We start from the raw sequence: 9,658 nt of genomic DNA, 5'->3' as shown, positions 1-9,658 counted from the left end.
CAGCTGGTCAGATCTTATACTCCTGAGCCGATTTTTTTTTTACATTTTTAGATAATATTCCAGAGGGGAACTTTAGGTGCGGTAACTGTGCCCAGTGTGGTTTCACTACCAAATGTCAGACATACACAAATCCCCACAGTGGTAAATCAATAAAGATCCGCGTGGGGGTGATCACATGCAGTTCCACAAAATGTGATCTATCTCATTAAATGTCCCTGTGTGGCTTAGGTTATGTTGGCAAAACCAACCGAGCCCTCCGTATACCGCACATGAGTGAGCATCGCTCCAATACTAGATGCAGGGACGAGCGTATAACCCTGTAGCTCTACATTTCAAACAAGCTGGCCACAATATTAGCCAGTTTCGTTATCTATAGGCATTGAAAAGGTGGACAAACTCCCTAGAGGGAAAGTCAGGAGAGTCGGCTGCTCCAAAGAGAAATGTTCCAAATGTATACAGTCTAAATGAAGAGTTTGACCTCAAACCATTCCTGTAAATGTAAATATGTGTTATTTTGGTCTTGTCTTTTTTAAGTGTGTCTTTAACACGTTATTACATGATATAAATGACAATGCATCTCTGTATACTATGTAGTTCAGTGAGCTTAGATCGGGTTTTGATATGATGTGTGTATGATTCCTTCCCCTGGTGGCCACACAGGGATAGCCTAATGGCTTCATTCTCTGTCCACTCCTGAGTGTCACAACCTTGTTCAAGCCCAAATAAGGACTGTCCACAGGTGTGAGTGCTTGTCATTGATTTGTGTCTGCCCAGATGGGGGAGAGAGAGGCCCTTTCTTTTTTTACCCCGCCTTGTTAAATAAAGTTTTTGGGGAGCTTTCAAAACATTGTGCAGACTTAATTATTCTACCTTTTGGTGACCATGGTTATGACCACCACGTACTGCCAATATTCTGAGTCGGTTATTGGGAGCCTCGATCAGGCCCTCAGGCGTTACCCTGTTATCCGTTTGGCATTCAATCCGGCAATAATTTTATTCCCAGCTTGAAATATTGACTGTGAACTCTGCTTTTTCTCACTTGCTTGATCTGCACCTGCATGGTTGTGAGTCATAAGTCCTGAATCGAGTCAATTTCTTGAATAAGATGCCTTTTTCCTCCTTTCTTTATCCCTCTGTCTGGATTGGCCATGATAAACACAGTACGCAGCGGCTCATTTTGACACATGCATTATTATCCTTGCTATTTTCCAACCGGTTGTACTTTGGAAGAGGAAATGACGTCATGACCGAGTCAGACGTGTGAAAGACTAGCTCCGCTGAACCTATTCACAAAATAGCCTTAAAACTAATCAAAACCTAACAAATGAGAACGAAAATATACTGAAATGGTCGTCAAAGAATGGTGAAAGGCAAGACTACGAAAAGTTCGGGCAAAGGAAACACAGAAGAGTCCGAATTAAGACCAAATACAAGGCAGCTGAAGCTAACGCAGCTAAAGCTAATGGGTGAACCATCGCAAGCCATGGCTGCTGGAGGGAACGTGGAGTCGGAGATGCTAACAGAGCTGCGGAAGCTACGAGCTGAAAACAGTGACTTTTATAGAGACACAAAGACTTCATTGGGCAGACTGGAGGCATCCATGACTGAAATAAAACAACGGATGGACATGTTGGACCAGAGAGTCGCTACGGCAGAGCAAAGAGTAAGTGACGCAGAAGACCGGAGCATGCTACATGACAGAGCATTAGCTTACTTGCTAAAAAGAGAGTCCAGCCTAGCTGCTAAGTGTGACCAAATGGAAAATATGTCACGTCGAAACAACATCCGCGTGTATGGCATAAAAGAAAACTCAGAAAAGAATGATATGCCTGGCTTTATTCAAGGATTCCTGTGTGAAAATTTGCAATTAGGAGAAGAACTGTCTGTAAGGGTGGTGAGAGTGCACAGGGCCACCGTACCCAAACCGAAAGAGCCGACAGCACCCCCGAGATCCATAATCATTCGCTTCCTTGACCATGGGGTAAAACAGACAGTCCTGGCGCAAGCGTGGTCACAGGGAAACATCCAGTATGAGGGAAGAAGAGTGGTATTTGACCATGACTATTCACAGAATCTACAAAGAAAGCGAAAGGCAGTGTGGGAAGTGATTAAAAAGCTGAAAGATAAGAAAATCAAAGCCCGCACCATCTACCCGGCCCAAATAAAGATCTTTTTGGACACCGGAGAGAAGGTTTTCCCATCATTACTGGATGCTAGAGAGACACTGAAGCAGTTTGAAATCATCGTGGATGCAGAGGAACAAGACATGTTCGACAGGGAGCTGGCGCAAGACGGGTGGAAGACACAAGGAGGGAAAAGAAGAAGCCGTCAGCTGGACCTGGAGGACATCAGAGCCATAAAAAAAAGCAGTCCATTGAATCCAGATGACAACAGACCCACCATTCAGGACGACGACCAAGAATAGCAACGGACATTAAAGTATTCCAGCCAGGGACGTCTAGGACAGAGAGGTATCCAGATATTCTGAATCACATCTATGAACGTCCAGGAGGTCAGTACCATCTGAAGGGATGTTGCGACGAAGTGAAACATTTGTTAGTGTAATAAGAACTTAAGGTAAAAAAAAAAAAAAAAAAAAAAACTAAGGCAATGGTTATTATTTGAATATAGGGGAATGCTTTGGGAGAAGGGGGGGGGGGGGGCAGATAGAAATGCATAAAAATGGAAGTAAGTCCACAAGGATTTGTTAAGTTGTTTTTTTTTAGTTTGTTTTATTTTGATATAAGTGGAATTTGAGAATATGAAGGGGGGGGGGGGGCAGGCTAAATACTGAGGTATTATTTAGGTTTGGTTATTAATAACAATCATGCAAATATATGTTGGACAACAAGTGTATTTTGGGGACAGAGAGACATGGGAATATCCTCAATATGGTTTTATTTTCAGTATCATCAAGGGGGGTGCCTGCCGAGGGAGGGGGGGGGGGGGCTAAGTATCCCTAGTATTCCTCTTTTCTTGATTTCAGATAGGTTTTAGGGGGGGTAGAGGAGGGGGATCTATGCATGCTCTAAGAGATATGCGAATCGAGCAATGGGACGAGGGAGACAAAAGGAGGATGAAAAGAAGGGATTTAAATGTTATGTTTACCTTTTTATTTCTTTCCTTTCTGGGGTTTGAGGGTGGGGGGAGGTGGGAGGGAGAGGGGGGAGGGAGGGCAAGGTTCCATGAAGGGTACGACAAGCCAGACAAAGGTATAATTTTCAAAATGAGAGCATCTAAAAATAATAAAAAAACGAAACATGAATCTGCTTATAGTTTGTTTAAGAATTTGGGCTGGACTTACCAATGGCTAAGTTAGTTACTGATCTACTAGATGAGAACCAAATACTAAAGGGACCCGAAATGGAACATAATATGTATGATTTAGATGGTGTTGACCCGGAGAGTCATGTATTCAATTATATTGGGAACACGTGCAAATACTATACTGAAGACCAAGTCAGGGATGATGTTGAACTTGCCAATTCTTTTTCACTTATTCACTTTAATTCTAGAAGCATGTATGCAAACTTTTCAGATATCAGGGACTTTTTAAATACATTCAAGACAAAATTTAAGGTAATTGCTTTATCTGAGACATGGTTGAACGAAAAGAAAGGTCTGGTTGATTTTAATTTGGAGGGCTATGAATTATTTTACGCCAATAGGACTAACAGGAGAGGTGGGGGTGTAGCCTTATTTGTTGATCGTGACCTAAGGTGTACAAGGGTTGAAGATATGACAACTATAATTGATTATTTAATGGAATGTTTATCAGTGGAAATAGAATTAGAAGGGATGAAAAATATTGTTGTCATGTGTGTTTACAGAACACCTGGGTCTAATGTAGAAATGTTCAAAGAAAGACTAGAAGAACTAATGAATGGATTAAATGAAAATAAGACATGTCTAATTTGTGGAGATACCAACATAGATCTAATCAGGGTACTGAATCATAAAGCAACATCAGATTCTCTGGACACATTATATAGTAGAGGGTTCTACCCCTTAATTACCAAGCCCAGTCGAATTACAACAACCAGCGCAACGCTGATTGACAACATATTTATCAATGTATTAAAGGACGACATTAAGAGTGGGTTAATAATAAATGACATAAGCGATCATTTGCCAGTATTTATAACATTCAACAGTCAAATAAAGAGTAGGAGAGAGGAAAATTGTCACAAATATATTAGAATAAGAACGGAGGAATCAATAAATAAATTAAGAAATGACCTATTAAATGAAGAATGGAAAGGAGTGTATGCAGAAGGGATAAATGATGCATATGAGTCATTTCTGAATCTTTTTCTATTCCATTATAATAAACGGTGCCCATTAACACAATGCAGAAATAAGAATAGGTACAATAACAAGCCCTGGTTAACAAAAGGTTTACAAAATGCATGCAAAAAGAAAAACAAACTTTATAGAGATTTTATGAAATTCAGGACAAAGACGGCTGAAAATAAATACAAGGTGTATAAAAATAAACTGGTAATCATAATGAGACAAGCAAAGAAATAATACTATAACAAAAGGTTAGAAGAAAACAAAAATAATCTTAAAGGTACTTGGAAAATATTAAATCAGGTAATAGGGAATAAAAATACATCCACAGAATTGCCCACTTATTTTACTAATGACAACAAGAGAGTGATAGAAAATATAAATGAAGTGGTGAATGAATTCAATTCTTTTTTTGTTAATGTAGGGCCAAGCCTGGCCAATTCCATTCAACAACATGCTGGGGAAAATGAAAATGATGAAGGGGGAAGTAGAATAATTCAGTCCATGTTTCTGGGAGAAGTGAGTGAAAATGAAATTAATTCAATTGTAGCTAAATCAAAGAACAAAACATCAACCGATTGTGATGGGATAGATATGATCATTGTGAAGAAGACTATTGACTGTATAATTAAACCTCTTAGTTATATCTGTAATCTTTCTTTTAGTACAGGAGTTTTCCCCGACAGGATGAAAATGGCAAAGGTTATACCACTTTTTAAAACAGGAAATAAACATGATTTTACTAATTATAGACCAGTGTCGCTGCTTTCCCAGTTTTCGAAAGTGCTTGAAAAACGGTATGGACAAAGATTGGATTCATTTATTGAAAAGAACAACTTACTGAGTGAGAGTCAGTATGGCTTTCGGACCAATCGGTCCACAGCTCTGGCACTCATGAAAATAAACGATGAAATAACAACAGCAATAGACAATCATAAACACACAATAGGGGTCTTTATTGACCTAAAAAAAGCGTTCGACACAATTGATCATACTATTTTAATATCTAAATTGAATAATTATGGGGTGAGAGGTGTAGTGCTAGATTGGTTGATCAGTTACCTTCACAACAGACAACAATATGTACAGTTGGGGGATCTTAAATCTGATTATATGAAGCTTGAGTGTGGGGTGCCGCAGGGCTCGGTCTTGGGACCCAAGCTTTTTATTTTGTACATCAATGATATTTGTGAAGTGTCAAAGTTAATGCAGTTTGTTTTGTTTGCAGACGACACTAATTTCTTTTGTTCAGGGGATAACTTAAAAAAGGTAGCAGAAAGTATAACAAGTGAAATGGATAAATTAAAAAAATGGTTTAATAAAAATAAGTTATCATTGAATTTGAAGAAAACCAAGTTTATGATTTTCTCTAATAGGAAAAAGGATGAAATCACTCTCTCTATAGATGGAGTGAATATTGAAAGAGTGAATGAATTTAGGTTTTTGGGTGTTATATTAGATGAGAAATTATCATGGAAAAATCATATAGCATATATAAAAGCCAAGGTGGCAAAAAGTATTTTTATTTTGAACAAAGTAAAATATGATTTGGATACGAATTTATTGAGGATGTTGTATTGTACACTGGTTTTACCATATTTTATTTACTGTCTGGAAGTATGGGGCAACTCATTCAAGAGTAATATGACTCCCTTGATAATGTTACAAAAAAGAGCGTTAAGAATCATGTATAAAGAAGACTTCAGAGCACACACCAATAGGCTTTTTATGTTATCAGGTGTTTTAAAAATCATGGATTTGGTTGAATTACGTACATTATTGGTGGTGTTCAGAGCGAAAAACAGATCATTACCAATACAGTTACAGAAGTCATTTGTGTTTAGCTCAGAGGATGAGAACCATAGAAGAAGACATGATTTTAAACATCTGTTCGCCCGGACCACACTAAAACAAATGTGCACTTCTGTCACAGGTATAAAATTATGGAATTCACAAAACCAGGAGTTGAAGAGTTGTACAACAGTGTTTCAGTTTAAGAAAGTGTTTAAAAAGGAAAAAATGATAAAATATGAACGAGAAGGTTAGATAGGTGTTGTTTTGTTCCCTCAGCGTTGTTTTGTTTTGTTTTTGTTTGTTCTCTTGTTGAGCTCTATGTTATTTCGTCTTGTTGTTCTCTTTTTAGGGTGAGGGTGAGGGTTAGGGTTAGTTGTTAGTTGTTTTATTTTTTTTATTTTGATAGGGGCAGGTATAAATAAGATTTATCTTCTTCCTGCTCCTTTTCTTTTCAGTTTTGGAATATGTAAAAAAAAAAAAGAAAAATATGTAAAATGAATATGTAAAAACCAAACTGAAATGAAATAAATAATTATGAAAATGAAAAAAAACTTTGCATCGCTAATGTTGTATAAATATTACGGCATTTTGCGCCCATGGTCTTAAAATGAGGTGTGGACTGAGCATTACGCCTATACTGCAGTATACATACAAGAGTAAAAAAGTAATCACATTACTTGGCCTCACTCCCCGAACCCACCTAACCCCTGCCCACTTTGACAGGCTGGAATGGCTTAGGGTTGACGACAGAGTACAGCATCTTTCATCCCGCTCCTATATGCCACCAAAATGTGGAACGCCTTACCAACAGTCATTAAGACATGTGAATCCTTTGACTCCTTCAAAACCGCTCTCAAAGGGCTCCTACGGAGTACGGACGGCTGCAATTTGAAATCTGAATCCCCCCACCCCTTTTCCCGTCACTGTATATGTTTTTTTCCCCCCTTTTTACTTGCTTATTCTAGAAGTGTATATTTGTAGGCCTATGTCTCTACATGTTCTGATTAATTGAAAAGGGTGGACCCTATATTGTAAACAAGTGTAATGCTTTATGGTGTCGTGACCGAACATCACGCATTTTAACCAAACCATGGAGAGCTCCGTAGATTAGGAGTTATTACGCTTTTTTAGTCAGCCTGTATAAAGGGAGGTGGACGGCAGCGCGGCTGCGCTGTTCTTTAACTATTATAGAAGTGTCTATTTGTACGTCTCTAAATGTTTTGATGAATTGAACATGGTGGACCCTCTTGTAAACAAGTGTAATGCTTAATTGGGTCGTCCACTCACAGTTAACTGCAGTCTTTGTATTGAGTTTGTGCTTGAAATGTAAATCGTCATCGCCATAATAATCCATTCTATCCGTTTCTTTCAATCGCCTGTATCTCCTATTCCTTGTCCCAGATGGCATTTTGGTCAAAACAGTGTTTCTTTGACAGCACAGAGCCGACGCTGTGGAGCTCCCCAGAGCTCCGGTCTGGATTCACATTGTCAACAAAGGTTGTCTTGGCAACGTCTAGCTGGCAGAGATAATACACTTCCGGTCGAGTGAAAATGTGGCTTTTCAAAAATAAGAGCTCGACTGGAAAAAATGCTGCAGGCGTCAATAAATGCTAGCAGTAAATGGGTTAATAATCTTGGCCAGATCATCATTTTTGCTTGAGTGAGTACCCGCTTTCAATGGGCCGAGACAAGTGGTGAGGAGAGAGGGAGGAAGAGAGAAAGCGACACATATTCACTCTGTGGGGCGGCTTTGGCATGATGCTGATTGGGATTTTGTGTTTACCATGTATATGAAATGCATGGCAGAAAGGGTCTGGAAGCTAAAAAAACGTTTTCTGTGGACACTGCACCTGAGACACGTGCACACTGAATTGAAGTGGACCGGGTTAGAGACAGAGGTTTAGAGTCTCTCTATCTCTCTCTCTCTCTCTTTCCCTCTATTTCCGCACTGACACACTCAATCACACACTCGCTCGCATGCACTCACACACACACACACACACACACACACACACACACACACACACACACACACACACACACACACACACACACACACATGCACACAGACAGACATAGAAATGAAATGCTGGCTCCCTGGCAGGGTTATAGAAAGGTTTAGTGTACTGTCTAGCCTCGCTGTGAGATTGACCGTCTCAAGTCAGAAGACGATATCCCACGCAGGCCTGTAACATATAGTACACAACAACACGCTGGCATACTGACAGGAGAGCACAGCAGAATGGGGAAGTTAATATGTTTATGTCTTCTCCAGTACAGACAGGTACTTATAAAACTTGATGGCTCTTCCTCCAAATCACTGTGTGTGGAGAGTATACAAGAGGTTTTAGTAAGTACAACACTTAGCAGTTGGTTTTGAAGGAGTTTAGTGAGAGCGTCCTAGATTATATAGTATAAGAATGTCATCAGTGGAAATCAATTTGCAGAGAAAGTACAGAACTCAAGTATACGCTCAAGTCTCAATCGCTGGATTGAATTGGATAAGATCAGATAGGATCTGTATTGATCCCGGTGGGGAAACTCATGGAAATGCTCTTACCACAGTAGGCCTAACGCAGTAGCATGCTGTCAAATTAGATTCAATCCAGAAGCTTCCACGTACAGGAGTTATAGTTGTACCAGTTTGTTGCTGTTGATATTCAGATGCAGTATATATGTCACTTCCCTTCTGTATAATTGATTCAGCCGCTGACAACCGTGAGGGACTGTGAAAAGGAACGCAGCTTCCAATTTCCCAGTTGCGTATGAACTCGGCAGTGTAGGCTACTGTACGCTGGCGCTTAGTGAAAACAAGTAATGTTATTCTTAGCCCAGTCAGATCGGGTGGAAATTACTCTTAGCCTGCCAAGCGCAGGTGGCCACCATTGTGTAGTAGGCCTATATATAATATTTGTTTTAATATTCTCATAGTAGTCTATACTTTAGTCCCGATACACTTTCAAGCTGGGAACACCTCTGTGTAATTTTAGTATATCACTGCCGAGGCCGAAACCTACAGTATCTATTATGACTTTTTTCTATTTTCGTAAATGAACGCCCTAACTTGATCATACTACAGCTTCACACAAACGTAGCAGATATAAAGCTCGAAACGTGGCCAAAGCAAAGCGACAAGTTTTGGAACAGTGTTATGTTTCCATCTGACAGAGACGATACAGGAAGAAAAAAAACGTAGTGCTTCTTCCACCTGCCAGATTTGAGCACTGATTTGAGCGCTTGACCAACAATTATACAGAATCAAATGATTTCAATAAATAAATAAATTAGCGGATCTACAAAGCTTGTAGATCTGCTATAGTTTGAGTCCCGGGCAAACGTCTAATTTGTTTAACAGTTTGGGAACCACCAGGTTTATATTTGTATGTGTTTGGCCACGTCTGCATTCCACTGCATTTCAAAGACAAATTGTAGTTTTCACTCACTGCATTTCTAGGAAGACAAAAAGCATGCATGCATGCCACTTAACCCTTTAGACCTGAAAAACTGTTTCTATGTCAATGGTGCTCAACCTATTTCAGGACCCCCAGAATGATTAGGGTTATCTTCAACC

This window comes from Protomyctophum bolini (genome assembly GCF_963924005.1).
Source record: "Protomyctophum bolini genome assembly, contig: SCAFFOLD_147, whole genome shotgun sequence".
NCBI classification, from domain to species: Eukaryota; Metazoa; Chordata; class Actinopteri; order Myctophiformes; family Myctophidae; genus Protomyctophum; species Protomyctophum bolini.
The sequence above is the reverse complement of the archived record's forward strand: the minus strand, read 5'-3'. Positions refer to the sequence as shown.